Source organism: Mus caroli, chromosome 13 (assembly GCF_900094665.2).
Source record: "Mus caroli chromosome 13, CAROLI_EIJ_v1.1, whole genome shotgun sequence".
Taxonomy (NCBI): Eukaryota; Metazoa; Chordata; class Mammalia; order Rodentia; family Muridae; genus Mus; species Mus caroli.
In genome coordinates this window covers 19,233,898-19,249,020 of record NC_034582.1, presented here as the reverse complement: position 1 = coordinate 19,249,020, position 15,123 = coordinate 19,233,898, and the positions used below count along the sequence as shown (strand labels likewise).

Sequence of the window (15,123 nt, the reverse complement as noted above, 5' to 3'; positions counted from 1 at the left end):
GGGGGTGGGGGGAAGGGGCAGTGCGAGGTAGGGGGCGGACTCCCAGTTCAGGTTCAGAGATAGACTCGGCAGATTTACCTCACTTGGTTCCTCAAGGTGAAGACTCTTCCAACCCATACAAGTAAGACAACAGCAGTGTCGGGGCACGCGGCTCTTTCGCAGGCTTCTCTGCTCGCTGAAGTGCTGGAACACACGAAGCCTGGTCAGGGCAAGGGGCCTGCTGCCTCTGGGTCTAGAGCTGAACAACCAATTTGCTCACTTGCCTCCAGAAGCTGTAATGGCAAGAACATACTCAGTTGCTCTTTCTCTGCAGGAGAATTTCCTCCTACAGCCTGGGCCTAAATGCCAACTTGGTCTGAAAACACCCTGGTGGAGTTCCAGGGGGATAGAACCCAGCTCTGGGATAGGAGACCATTACCAGGAGCCCAGTCTAAATCAAGGCTGTGGAGGTTGGGAGATTGGGTATTTGGAGTGTTAACGAGTGAGTTACTGTGCAGACCAGGCAGAGACAGGGGAGTTGGGCAGAGGAAGAGCTCAGTATTTGATACTCAACCTCTGCTTCCCAGTTCAGGCCTTGACACTTCCCAACTCTGAGACCCTGAGAAAAACACTCAATCTACCAGAGTCTCTGTTGCATCTGGAAAGAGTTAGATGTAATTATGTATTTTCATGTTGGATGCCAGGCAGGAAGAGCTGCAGTGGGCAAGTGAGCTTCCTAGAGACGGCCCCCACTTTTGCTCAGCTGTGTTGGAGGATGAGATGGAGAGGCACGACCTCAGCGGCTTCATCCCAGTACTGCTTCTTGCTTCCTGCCTTCTCATATTTGTCATCACTATGTTCCTCATATTTCTGGCATGGTGTGAATGGGCATGGGAAGATCCGAACTGCCTATAGTCTGGTGTGATTACTTCCTGGCTAAGACAGCCCACACTGTTGGGCAATTTTCTTGAAGGTCAACGTGAAGATGAACGTTTTTGAGATAACACTGCTTAGATGAATTAATGATTTTATGGAATTCCTGAGTTTTAGAACGTTATTTTGATTTAAATAACTTTAGGGAGTTAAGGTAGTTTGTAGAAAGTTTAAAGTTAGAATCAAGAATAGAATGTGCCCCCTCCTCACAGAATAACAAAAGCTGCATGGGTTAGAAATAGTACAGTGAGCTTTCATGCATTTCAAGCACGTAATTGTAGAAGCAAGAAAAATAGGCTTGGGACAAGTTAATGATCCAAGAAAACATTCATTCTAGGTTGGGCCTCAGTTCCTTGATCTTGTGACCTAGGGATGTGGTCACACGTTTCAGCGAGCACCATGAAAAGGAAGATCATAAAGGAAGAGTAGGTATCTCATTGTGAATGAAAGAACAGGGAACAGACGATGAGCCAGTTTAGCTGAACAAGACTTCAAAAACAAGATGTAGGGTAGACAATGATCTGTTTCTTGGTAAATACAAATTGTCATCAGGTCAACATAGGAAAGAATTTGCTACAGTAGACTGGCTTACTTAAACTTCATTAATCTATGACAAAAAGGATTATTGCGGGGACTGGAGAGATGGCTCAGTGGTTACAAGCACCAATTACTCTAGAGGTCCTGAGTTCAATTTCCAGCAACCACATGGTTGCTCACAACCATCTATAATGGGGTCTGATGCCTCTGCTGGTGTGCAGGTGTACATGCAGATAGAGCACTCATACATTAAAAATAAACCTTAAAAGAAGCAATGGACTACTGCTTTGAGGGTTATGATGAACTTGTGGAGAGAAAGACAAAAAAAAGGTTAGTTAGGTGTGAGTTTCAAAAGAATACATAATCAGTAATCCTGCTATAATTCCCCCCTGTGTGATGATCTTAATCTGTTTCTGAAGGATGTTTTCATGGCAGTTGTTTTAAGAGGCTATGTAACCTGTGGCTGTGAGGTAATTCTCTTCTTGTGTAGGAAAGTTTGTCTTAGTGGGTATAAAAGGGCTAAGGGAAAAAATAAAGTTGTTGGAGCTTGTTTCATCCACCTTGTGTGTGTGTGTCTGTCTGTGTGTACGTGTGTGTGCATGTGTGTGTGTGTACGTGTGTGTGTGTGTGTGTGTGTGTGTGTGTGTGTGAGAGAGAGAGAGAGAGAGAGAGAGAGAGAGAGAGAGAGAGAGAGATTTGTTTTCCCCTTCCTTGCTGGCCCCAGAGAATTAAGTTTTGCTCCCTCAGAAGAAGTCTGCTGAATGACTAATCCCCAACTCCACACTCAGCCTTCCCTGGTTTACCCTGTGGTGTTGAAGCTGGCCTTTAACACCTTTGCTGCCAAAATTCAACTGGACTATGTGGAATAAACTCAACAAATCTTTAAGAGTAGTTAAGGGCATATAGAACTGGAAACCACAGGATATTGTGTTCTAAGAGGAATGTTTCCACTTGTGTAGTATATTAGTCGCTGTCTCCTAGAGTAACAGAACTTACAAAATTAATCTCTCTCTATATATATATATAGAGGGGATTTATTAGAATGACTTATAGGCTCTGCTCCAATTATTCCAACCATAGGTGCCTATGAATGGGAGGTCCAAGAATCTAGTAGTTGAATCCACAACACTGGATGTCTCAGCTTGTCTTCAGTATATGTCAGAATCCCTGATAAGTAGACTCTAGTGCCAGTGAAGAAATGTGCTTGCTAGCAAAGCAAGAGCAAGCAGGCCAAGAGAAAACAATTCCCTCTTCCATGTCCTTTCTATAGGCCACAAGCAGAAGGTGAGGTGGAGATTAAAGGCTGGTCTTCCCATATAAGAAGATCTGGATTAAAGTAGGTCTTCCTACTACAAAGATTCAGATCCGAAGTCCATTTCAAGTGTTATAACTAAACAAAAATCCCTCATGGATTTGCCAGCCATTTTTTGGATTTTAATTAATTCCAGATACAGCAAAGCTGACAACCAGACATGCTGACAACCAGACAGCTGACATGCAGACACAGATGGAAGCAGAGGATACAACAACAGAACGGTGTGGACAGAGAATGAGCTTAAGGGCGAGTCACTGCTCATTCACTCATTCAGTCAATAAACAGAGGAGAGCAGGAAGGAAAGCCTCCCGAGGGAAGAGTGTGCCAGAGGAGTGAAACATGAGGTAAGGGAGGGGCCCGGGGCAGCTGTGAGTGAACCTGCTCCCTCAGCTCAGGGGGGCTTAGATGAATCCCAGAGGGGTGTGGACCCCATCGTTCTGGATGTGAAATGCTTCAGATGCAGCACTAGCTGCCCAAGAGATGCTTTATTCTTTAAATAAAGCTGCCGGTGGATACAGGGTGCATGGATACTAAGACTCAACAGTTGTAATGTGAAGTTGCTGATGGGAAAGGCTTTTCCAGTGCAGCTGCAAGTCTCTCAATCTCTTACCAGAAAGCCCTGAAGTCCAACCTCAGAGAGGACAAGGAGACCTTCTTCTCCACTAGGCTCTATTAGTTGCTTATGTAGCAGGCTGACAGCGGGTGACATATCTATCGACAGGACAAACATATCTCCTTTTCAAAATCACCTCAACTTCTCTATGTTCAATGACAAAAGCGTTCTCTTCAGAAATATGGCTTAACTCTCAGATTATGGGGAGAAACCAATAGTCCTGGAAATAGCCTGTGACATTGAAGGTTTCCATGGGGCCTCTTAGGCCAATGTCTCAACAAGATGTAGCCCATTCCTGACGTTGGAGGTTTTATGTGGTGTGGTTAGATACCTAGTTATGTCACTGTCTCTATTATTATTGGTGATTCCATTGAGAGTCCTTCCATATATGTCTATTTTTAGGAAGTTTCTATAGTAGTACGTTTCCCTATGGTTGTTCAAATGGCCTTTACTCTGAGTTATCCCTCCCTGTGTTCCCCCGCCCCTTTACCCTTCTCTTCCATCAAACGACTTATTTAATCCTCATTTTCTAGTCTATTTTTCTCTTTGTCCCTCCATAACACTATATCCTATTTGCCCTTCCTTAGGAGATCTCCTTTGTCCTATTCCTTTCAGATTGTAGTATACCAGTTAGCTGCAAATTTCAGAATATAATTTCTCTTAACAGCTGTAAGAGAATAATATTCCACTGTATAAATGTACCACATTTTCATTATTCACCCACCAGCTAATAGACATCTAGGCTGTTTGTAATTTTTGAATATTATGAACAAAGCAGCAATGAACATGAATGAGCTAGTACTTCTGTAGTGGGTTAGTCCTTTGGACATGCCCCAAAGTGGTATGGCTGGATCTTATTAGCTTGTTTGTTTGTTTGAGACATGGTCTCTCTGCATAGCCTTGGCTATCCTGAAACTCACTATGTAGACCACCAGACTGCCCTTGTACTCAGAGATCGTCCTGCTTCTGCCTGTCAAGTGTTGGGATTAAAGGCATGCCCACAATGCCCAGCATTAACTTGATTTTGAGGTAGATCTATTTCCAGCTTCCTGAGGAACCTCCACACTAATTTCCACAGTGGCTGCACAAGTTTGGACTCCCACTAACACTGAGTAGTGTTCCCCTTTCCCCACAACCTCTCCAGCATATGTTGTCATTTGCTTTATTGATTTTGGCCATTCTGACTGAGGTAAAATGAAATCTCAAAGTAGTTTTAATTTGCATTTCCTGGTAGCTAAAGTTGTTGAGCATTTCTTTGTTTCTTGGCCATTTGTATTTCATCTTTTGAGAGCTCTCTGCTCAGTACTGTAGCTATTTTTAATTGTGTTATTCTCTTGATGCTCAGCTTTTTTTTTTTAAAGAACTTCATATATACTAGATATTAACCCTCTACTAGATGTATGCTTTGCAAAGAACTATCCACATCATATAATCTTGCCATTTTGCCAAATGACAGTGCCCTTTGCTGTACAAAGGTTTTTAGCTTCTTGAGGTTCCGTTATACAAATCTTAACTGCCTGTGCTGCCAGTGTCCTGTTTAGAAAGTCCTTTCCTGAGCCAATGAATTCAAGCCAATTCCCTTTTGTTCTTCTATCAGATTTGAGGTATCTGGTCTTGTGTTGACATCCTTTGTCCACTGGAAGTTGCATTTTGTGCAGGATGATAGATGTAGACATTTTTATTCTTGTATATGCAGCTTTCGAGTTCGACCAGCACCAATTGTTGGAGATGCTGTCTTTTCTTCATTTTGTGTTTTTGGCTTCTTGGTCAACACTCTGTTGTCCATAGGTGTGTGAATTTACATGCAATCTGCAGTTTGACTCTATTGATCTGGTTTGTGGACACCACGCTGTGTTTATTACCATGGCTCCATAATACAAGTTGAAATCTGGGGCAGTGGTACTTTTAGTGCTTAATTTATTACTCAGGATTGTTTTAGCTATCCTCAGTGTTTTTATTTCCATATGAACTGATAATTGTATTTTTTCCAATTTCTATGAATTGTGTTGGAATTTTGGTGGAGATTGCATTGAATCTGTAAATTGCTTTTGATAAAGATGTCCATTTTCACAATTGAGTTCTACCAATCCATGAGCATGGGAGGTCTTCCCATCTTCTAGTGTCTTCTTCAGTTTCTTTCTTCGGTGTCTTGACGTTTTTATTTACACATCTTTCACTTGTTTTGTTAGGAGTTATCCCAGGATAGATTTTAAGAAATTGTTAAAAGTACCGTGACCCTGACTTCTTTCTCTGTTTGCCATTTTTATGTAGAAGGACTACTGTTTTTTTATGTGTTAATTTTATATTCTGCTATTTCGCTGAAAGAGTTTATCAGCTATAGAAGTTTCCTGGTGAAGTCTTTAGGGGCTTTTAGGTATAACATGTCATCAACAAATAAAAAGACTTTGACTTCTTTCTTTCTTTCTTATTTGCATCCCCTTGATGTCCTTCACTTTTAATAATACTCTTGACTTCAAATACTGTACTGAATAGACTGGAAAGAGTGGAGTTCTTGTCTTGTTCCTGATATTAGTGTAAATGCTTTGAGTTCCTCTCTGTTTAGGTTGGTTGGCTGTGGAACTGCTGTACATTGCTGCTATTATACAGAGATCTGTCCTTTGCTTTCCTAATCTCTGTAGAACTTTTATCATGAAGGGGTATTGAATGTTGTCAAAAGCCCTTTTCTACATCTGAGATGATGGTATTTCTTGTTTTTCAATCTGTTTGTGGTGGATTATGCTTATTGATTTACATATTTGAACCACCTGTGCATCTCTGGGATGAAGCCAATTTGATCATGGCAGAAAACATTTTGAAATGTTCTCAGTGTCTGCTATAATGTTCCCTTCTAATTTCTACTTTCATTACTGTGGATCTTCTCCTTATACTTTATTTAATTTTGCCAAAATTTGTCAATCAGGGGGAAGGGGATAGGGAGTTTTTGGAGGGGAAACCAGGAAAGGGGACAACATTTGAAATGTAAATAAAGTAAAAATGTAATTTAAAAAAGAAAAAAGAAAGCATCAGATAAACCTCGCAGTGTGTGTGTGTGTGTGTGTGTGTGCGTGAGAGAGAGAGAGAGAGAGAGAGAGAGAGAGAGAGAGAGAGAGAGAGAGAGAGAATTATCGAGAAAAGACAATTCATAGAAAGTTCATTTTATTTCTTAGAAAATACTGAGGGAGATTTAGAAGATAAATAACAACATAAATGATAAGACTTAATGAAAAGTAATCGGAGATGTGATCCCAAAGAATTTATGGAAACTATATAATTTAAATCTCATCTTTTAGCCATTGTAAAACAACAAATAAAATACTTGTCTTCTAGCCACCCCCACAAAAGTTTGTCAATCATGTTGGTTTTCTCAAAGAAGCAATTCATCACATTGATTCTTTGAAATGATATTTTATGTCTGTCTGCTTGTTTCTATTTCATTGATTTCACTATTGAGTTTATTTCTTGCTCTCTTCTCTGTTGGTTACTCCTTGTAGTCGTTGTTTAGAGCTTTCAGAACAACTTTTATGTCACCAACTTCCTGTTATAGGATCTCTCCTGTCTTTTGATGTAGGCATTTAATGCTATGAACTTGTTCCTACAACCTCCTTCCTTGTGTCCAATAGGAATGGGTATGTTGTGGTTTCATTTTCATTGAATTTAAAAAGGATTTAGTTTCTTCCTTGATTTCTGTCTTGACCCAGCTTTTATTTGGTAGTGAGTTATTCAGTTTTCATGAGTTTGTATACTTTATGGTGCTACTGATATCCATCTTTAATCCATGGTGGTCAGAGAAGAGGTAGAGCATTATTCCAATGTTCTTCTATCTGTTGAAACTTGCTTTCCGTCCTGGTATGCGGCTAGTTTTGGAGCAAGTCCCATGAAAGGCTGAAAATAAAGTGTGCTCTTTAGTGCTTGGTTGGAATGCTCTGTAGATGTCTGCTAGGTCCAGTTGACTTGCGATGTTATTTAGCTGCAGTATCTCTGTGTTTAGTTTTTGTCTGGGTGACCTGTCTATAAAGGAAAGTAGGGACGAAGCCACCCACTATCACTGTGGGTTATAAATATGTGATTTTAGCTGTAGTAGTATTTTTAATGAACTTGGGTGCCCTTGTGTTTAGTGCATAATTGTTTACAATTGCAATATTTTCTTAGTGGATTTTCCCTTTAAAGAGTGTGTAGTATCCTTCCCTATCTCTTTGGGTCACTTTTGATTAGACGTCTGTTTTGAAATTGAACTGATATTGAAATAACTGTACCTGCTTACTTCTTGGGATCGGTCGCTTGGGATACTGTTTTTCATCCTGTTCCCGTGAGATGCTGTCTACCCCTTGGTGAGGAGGTTTACTGCTTACATTCAGTAGAAAGATGGATTCTGTTTTATAATCTGTTAGTCTGTTATCAACAATTTCTGGTATCTGTTGTGGGGGGTGTGATCTGAGATTATTATTATTTTTTTCCTGAGTCTTTTTGGATGTGGCTAATCTCATCAGGGTGAAGTTTTCCTTCTAATGTTTTCCGCAGAGCTGGATTGGTAGATAAAAGTTATTTAAATTTGGTTTTGTTGTGAAATGTTTTTCTTTCCTTGTTGGTTGCAATTGACAATTTTCATGGATATAGTCTCTCTGAGTTTGCAGATATCTGTCCAGGCCCTGCTGGCTTTCAGAGTGGCCATTGACATGTCAGGTGTTATACTAATTTGCATCGTTTTTTTTTTTTTTTGGTTTTTCGAGACAGGGTTTCTCTGTGTAGCCCTGGCTGTCCTGGCACTCACTTTGTAGACCAGGCTGGCCTCGAACTCAGAAATCCGCCTGCCTCTGCCTCCCGAGTGCTGGGATTAAAGGCGTGCGCCACCACGCCCAGCAATTTGCATCGTTTTAACATTGATCTTTCTCCCTTGCAATTTTTAATATTGTTTCTCCATTCTATTTATTTAAAGTTTTGAATATTATGTGTTCTGGGAAGTTTCTTTTCTGTTCCTGTCTATTTGGTGGTCTATATGTTTCTTCTACTTGGACAGGTACCTCCTTCTTTAGTTTTGGAAATTTTTCTTATATGATTTTGTTAAAATTATTTTCTGTGCCTTTAGTCAGATTTTCTGGATGTTTTGTAATTGGATTAAAAAACCTATTTAACATTTTCTTTGTCTGAGCTATTCATTTATTCTACCTTGTCTTCAAATTCTCTCTTGATTATCTTGTAATCTGTTAATGAGGCTTACCTCAGAGGTTGCTGTTTGACATCCTAAGTTTTTTATTTCCAGGTTTAGTCCAGTTTAGGTTTTTCTTAGTGATTCTATTTATATTTTCCTGTCTTGAAATATTTTCCTCATTTCATTGTCTTAGGGTTTCTATTCTGTGAAGAGATACTGTAGTCGTGGCAACTCTTAAAAAGGAAATAATTTAGTTGTGGCTGGGCTACAGTTCACAGCAAAAGGAGAGAGTAAGCCACTGGACCTGGTTTAAGCTTCTGAAACCTCAAAGCCCCTTCAGTGACACGTTTCCTCCAATAAGGCCACATCAGCTCCAACAGGGACACATGTCCTAATCCTTTCAAATAGTGCCACTCCTTATGAGATTATAGATAGAGGCCACTTCCATTCAAACTACCACATTCATCCAATTGTTTGTGTTTTTACACTTTTCAGTTAGGCATTTTTCTTATCTTTTTAAAGGTTAAGGTCCTTAAGCACATTCATAATTACTATTCTAAAGGCCCTGTCTTATGCTTTTTTGTATATATTGCATTTCTCAAGGCCTGTTTCAATGGGGTTACTGGCTTCTCGGGAAGGCGTATTGTCTTGCCTGTCCATCTGGCAGAGAAGCTATGATGCTTGAGGTGTTTCTTGGTGAAGTTATCCGTTCCTGTCTTTATTGGGTGGGTGTCCTGTTCTTTGGTTGCTGTCGCCCACTCTGGATCCTTGGCAAGTGTGGTGGCCGTGGGGTTCCTGGTAGAGAGGGGTCCTGTAGCTTGCTGGGTGACACAAAGGAATGAGGAAAGAATCAGAGGGGCAGTGGAAAAGAACTAGTGGACCCGGGTTTGCACCGGTTCCCACAGGGTGGAGGTGGGGTGGGAGTAGGGGCTTCCGCAGGCAGGCTGCTACAGAACTAAGAGTAGGTCTGGAGAGATCAGAAGGGAGGGCAGGAAGGAGTGAAAATTGCCTAACATGTCCCAACTCCGTGTGCTTGTTGGAGGTTCACGGTAGAAAACGTTTCTGATCGATATTTGACACAGGAATGGAGACGCGCTGTGAGGAAAGGCTCAGAGGGACTGTGGCAAAGAGCTAAGGGACCCTAGATCTCCACCAGGAGGCCCCAGGGATGTAGGTGGGGTAAGGGAGGAGGGGCTCCTGAGTCTCAGCCCAGTGTGGTCACTGGGAGTCCCTGGTATAAAGGGTTTCTGTGTCATTGGTTGACACAAAGAAAGGAAAAGCCGAGCAGATCCACAGGAAAACGCTAATAATTCTTACGTGAATGGGTATTTACATGCAGTGTCCGGAAGACGCCAGAAGAGGGCAGTAGATGCCCTAGTAGTGGAGCTGAACACGCTTACGAGCTCCCCCGTGGTGCTAGAATTCAAAGTCAGGTCCTCTGAAAGAGCGGCTAGTTCTTTAGCACGACAATTTCTTTAGAAATTGAAAATAGAGCCACAGAGGCTGCCCTCCACTGGGCATGAGGCCACAGTAGTGGAATCAAAGTGTTCTGAACATTCATGAAAATGGAGCTGTGTCTTCTGAGACACCCACACGTTTGTATTTATAGCAGGATTGTTCCAAAATCAAGCTGCTGTTCATCAATGGACAGATGAAAACATAGCAGACACACATGGAACGTTAGCTACTCCGCCCTTTCTAGAAAGGCTCTGTCACTTTGTTCCAATCACTGGAACAAAGAAGCTGAGGACATGGTGTTAAGTGAGGTAGACCAGCCACAGAGGGACAAATTCCACAGGACTTCACTTACAAGTCCTGTGCAATCTGAGTGTTCACTTGGCACTAGCGGAGTAGAGTGGGGTTACTAGGGGTTAGGGATGGAGAGGGTACAGCTACCTTATTTACTTTGATTTAGCCACTCTGCGATGCGTACATATGCAAAAAAAAAAAAAAAAATCAACATTACACCATTTGCTAATCACGTTTTGAATGCATGTGTAGAAAATAGAAAACTATTAAAAAAAGAAGAAGAAGAAGAAAATAGAAAACTACTCACTTTTGAGGTGTTTCCGTAGTGTAGTGGTCATCACGCTCGCCTAACACGCGAGAGGTCCCCGGTTCGAAACCGGGCGGAAACATTTTTTTGGTTTTACTTTCTCTTGTTTTCAGACCTTCAGCTCATTCCCTACAATTAGGAGACATGAATTTCGGCTGTGGTTTTAGCTTTTACCGTCATGTGCTCTTGGATCCTAGCTATATCAAATAAATTGTTTGAATGACAGAAATTACTAGCCATAAAGGAAAGTACAAGAAATCATCTTTCATGGTCGGGGGATTAGCTCAAATGGTAGAGCGCTCGCTTAGCATGCGAGAGGTAGTGGGATCGATGCCCACATCCTCCACAGCTTTTGAACTTCTGGTCATTCTCTTATAAACGTCATTCTTACTAAGTTTTCTATTGGATCCTATGGAAGAGACGTCTGTTTTGGACTAAGTTGTTACTCTTTGCTGTCACGCTAAAAGTATAAGCTTTGGGGTTCCATTCAGCTTTCAGTGTTCTGATCGTCTAACAAATGTTTGTAAGCATTTACAAAGTTGAATAAGAACTTTTTCTGTGTAGGTGTAGAACGTCACCCTTAAACCTCCACATTGTGCCCGCTGTAACTTCTCTGGAACCTTCCTTGTCCATCTTTTGCCAACTCTACTGCTTTGGTGGGAGGTTGTTCTGAGCCTCACCGGAAGGGAGCTTCCCACAGCCCTGCACTGCCACCACCACCATCATGTGGACAAACCTCTCCTGGGCCTGAGAGGATCGTGGCCCAATTCTTAGTAGACCCAGTTTCCCATTTCTAAGCTCTGTGTAAAAACCGAGAATCACTTTGCTGTGACTGTTTAAGGCACCTGCCCGGGTTCTCACCAAAGCTCTCCAGTGTCTACAGCATTCTTTTCCAGGTGGTTCCGAGGAGTGCCTGTGTTCTACCCTCCTTGCTTTCCTTTTTGTTTTTACCTTCCGAAGGCAGTGTGGTATGCCCTACACTCTGTCCTAACTCCTGCCAGAGGCTCTAACTGAAAATGCTCCCTCATGACATTCCTAGACAGGTTGGAAAACAACCATTGAACCCACCAAGGACACTTCCACCTCGTCTTTGGAAACATCATGAGTGGACCCTCTCGAGTCGAGGTGTCTTGAGTGGACAGTCTAATGCGGGGCATTCCCCCTTGGAATATCCAGTACCCGGATTAGCATTCTTCTGTTGTGGAATCCGAAATGAGATGGTGGACAGTAGTTCCCTGCTGGAAAATGAAGCCGCAGGTGTACTTGCCTGGCTCTACTGCAGCCTGGGTTTACATGCCTTTCTGTTCTGGAGCTGCCCTGTCAGTGACCTACAGTGATAGAGCCCAGCTCTTGGGCAGGAGGCTATTACCAGGAGCCCAGTCTAAATCAAGGCTGTGGAGGTTGGGAGTTACTGCGCAGACCAGGCAGAGACAGGGGAGTTGGGGCAGAGGAAGAGCTCAGTTTTTGATACTCAACCTCTGCTTCCCAGTTCAGGCCTTGACACTTCCCAACTCGGGGACCCTGAGAAAAACACTCAATCTGCCAGAGCCTCTGTTGCATCTGGAAAGGGCAGATGTGGATAAGTCCTTTTACTGCCAAAACTCAACTGAACTACATGGAATAAACTCAACAAATCGTGCCGATTGGTTAAGGGCATACGGAACTGAGAACCTTAGTTTGTGGAATGATTACAAGGGGAATGTCTCTAGTCACGTAGACTCAGACCGAAGCAGAGGATACAGAGTATCCGGCAGAATGCTGTGGAGACAGACGGAGCTTCAGGACCATTTTCTAGTTCATTCACTCATTCAGCAAGTGAATGAAGAACCTCCTTGCTACTTTTCTTCCTTGGAGAGCAGAGAGCTAAGCCTCCTGAGGGAAGAGTGAGTGTGCCAGAGGAGTGAAACGAGGTAAGGGAGGGGCCCGGGGCAGCTGTAAGTGAACCTGCTCCCTCAGCTCAGAGGGGCTTACTTAGATGAGTCCCAGCGGGGTGTGGACACCATCGTTCTGGATGTGAAATGCTTCAGATGCAGCACTAGCTGCTAGGGTGCGAAATCCAAGAGATGCTTTGTTCTTTAAAGCTACTGGTGGATACAGGGTGCATGGATACTAAGACTCAACATTTCTAATTTGAAGTTGCTGGTAGAAAGGGCTATTTCTGTGCAGCTGCAGGCCTGTCAGACTCCTGACCTTGTCTTGAGGTCCAACCTCAGAGAGGGCAAGGAGACCTCCTTTTCCCACCAGGGTTGGTTAGTTGTTTGTGTAGCTGACAGTGGGTGACGGGTGATAAGGAAGGACTGGACACACACACACACACACACACACACACACACACACACACACACATCTGCTCTATCATGTGCTGGAGGAAGCACGGCAGACACCTTCTCAGCACGGTGCACTGAAGGTGCCTGGCTGTGGTTAAGGCACAAAACCAAATGTGAAGTCATCCTGTCTTTACTCAGCTAACAACTGAATCCTGAACTGCATCGTGCAATTGCTGCTCTGCTTGCAATGTTTCACGAGTAAACAATTTCAGAGACATTGATGGACACTTAAAAACAAAACAAAACAAAACCAATAACAAAAACCGAGAGATTGTGATTACATGTCAGAAGAAGGGACACAGCAGAGCCAAAGACAGGCAAAGGCAGATCCTACAGAGGGTCCTCCAGAACCATTTTTCCCCATCACATAATGTCACAGCAGGGAGAAACGGATTCCTATTACTCTCCTCCTAGGTTCGCACCCAGGGTCAGGAGGCCAAGGGAAGCCAGTAGAGGAGGCCTGAGCGTTGAGATTAGAGTCAGCAGTGAACTGGACCCTGTTCTGTGCAACCTCAACTTTTTCCTGTTGTAGAAGAAAGCTGTGACTATCTTTATTTTCTGTCTCCTGAAAAGCTACGATTTCATTAACTGTACTCTTAGAAACATCCCTTATAACTTGTTCTGTCCATTCAACTTCTGACTTTGGCTCACTGTGTTATTCATCTCAGATGAGTGCAAGGGAAATTCCCATGTCTTAAGACACCCCACTCCCATTGCTTTTGGATCCAACCTTTCAGAATTCCACCGCCTTTGTACTTATTGGCTGTACTCTTCATCGCCATCCTGATTTTGGGGCATCACAACCACTGCTCAGAGAGAACAAAGCATGCCTCCCACAGATTTGTGTGCCTTTTGGGAGCACAATACACACTGTTTTGCCTGCATACTTCTCAAATTCACTGTATAGACTTTTAAAAGTACCCAAGTAATAGGTTGTGGCTTAGAGGCACAGTGCTTGCCTATGTATAAAGCCCTAATTCAATCCATAGCACTTTAAAGAACAAAAGTTCGGAGAAATATCTGAAACATCTGACTTAACATTACTTCGTCTTAATATTTGCCTTCTATAATGTAACGGAGAAGCTCACTAAATGGATCGTTGTAAATGCCAAAACACAGACCTCTGCTAGGCTCCCTGGGAATGCTGGGAGAGACAAAACTCAGGTTCAGAAAACTGTTCAGAAAGATCTCGGCTGGAAGATCCTTTGGACCTCACCAAGCAGCTGGACATTGATGAAGGACTTGGGGTTCTGAACCCGACGTTCCTCCGTTCAGTGTCTCTAGATTAACAGAAGGCAGAAAACAGAAATGAAGGCACAGCCAGAGGCCAGGACTGGGGTTTCCTGGTAGCATTACCCAGCCTTCTAATGCACACAGCTTTGCAGGAAGTCTGTGTGAAGTCAGTGTGACTGGAGAGGAGCCACATTGTGGAAACGTGTCAAGGAGAAAGACCCAGGTACTCACTGCTGTTTCCCACTGCTTCCAGATTGATTCCTTCTGGTTCTCTACGAACTATGAAGTGTGCTTTCAGGACACTAAATCACAAAATAAGAACGCAGCTAGACGGCACAGAGCAATCAAAAGGAAACACAGTCAAGTTTGGTATGCCTTACAAAGCTATGCCACAGTCGCTTCATCTTTTATTTTGAAGGCTAAAATGTACATGGCCCGTACGGGGATCGAACCCGCGACCTTGGCGTTATTAGCACCACGCTCTAACCAACTGAGCTAACCGGCCAGATGTGGGATTGGCTCCTACGAACTCTACAGGTATTTGATGATAAAGTTGACAAATGAGAGTTTCGTCTTGTTTTTCGAAATTTTAAGATTTTTAAAAAAAAGATGTAAAAACTTACAAACCACCTTATTTGAAGTAGAAAGTTTTTATGAGCAGAAAAAAATTCCGTACGAGAGCAACAAATGTCTCCTTGCACTCACTCATTCCTCAACTCGGTCTGGGTCGACGCACAAACTGCTAGCAGTCCTCTGGCTGCGACGGAGTTCTGCAACCCACTTCTCCCTCTTACCCACAAGTGACTATTTGAAGTCTTGCCAATTTTAATGAATTTCAGAGTACATTCGCCAAAAACATTTAGATAACGCAGAGGGTGGCAGGCCTCCACCAGATTCCGCCTCTCTACTGTAAGCTGTCTAGACTCGGGGATTCCGGAGATTCAGGAGAGGCAGGGTATTTTGTTCCCAGAAGATCTGCGTTGC

At 42.8% G+C, this 15,123-nt stretch overlaps 3 non-coding genes across 3 annotated transcripts; 2 read left to right on the top strand and 1 right to left on the bottom strand.

Annotated features, from left to right (window-relative positions):
- Window positions 1-10,588: 10,588 nt before the first annotated feature.
- Window positions 10,589-10,661, top strand: Trnav-aac. Its single transcript has one exon. It is a non-coding gene; the product is annotated as a tRNA-Val (tRNA).
- Window positions 10,662-10,852: 191 nt separating this feature from the next.
- On the top strand, window positions 10,853-10,925 carry Trnaa-agc. Its single transcript has one exon. It is a non-coding gene; the product is annotated as a tRNA-Ala (tRNA).
- A 3,645-nt stretch (window positions 10,926-14,570) lies between these two features.
- Trnai-aau lies at window positions 14,571-14,644 on the bottom strand. The gene has a single exon. It is a non-coding gene; the product is annotated as a tRNA-Ile (tRNA).
- Between the last annotated feature and the right edge of the window lie 479 nt (window positions 14,645-15,123).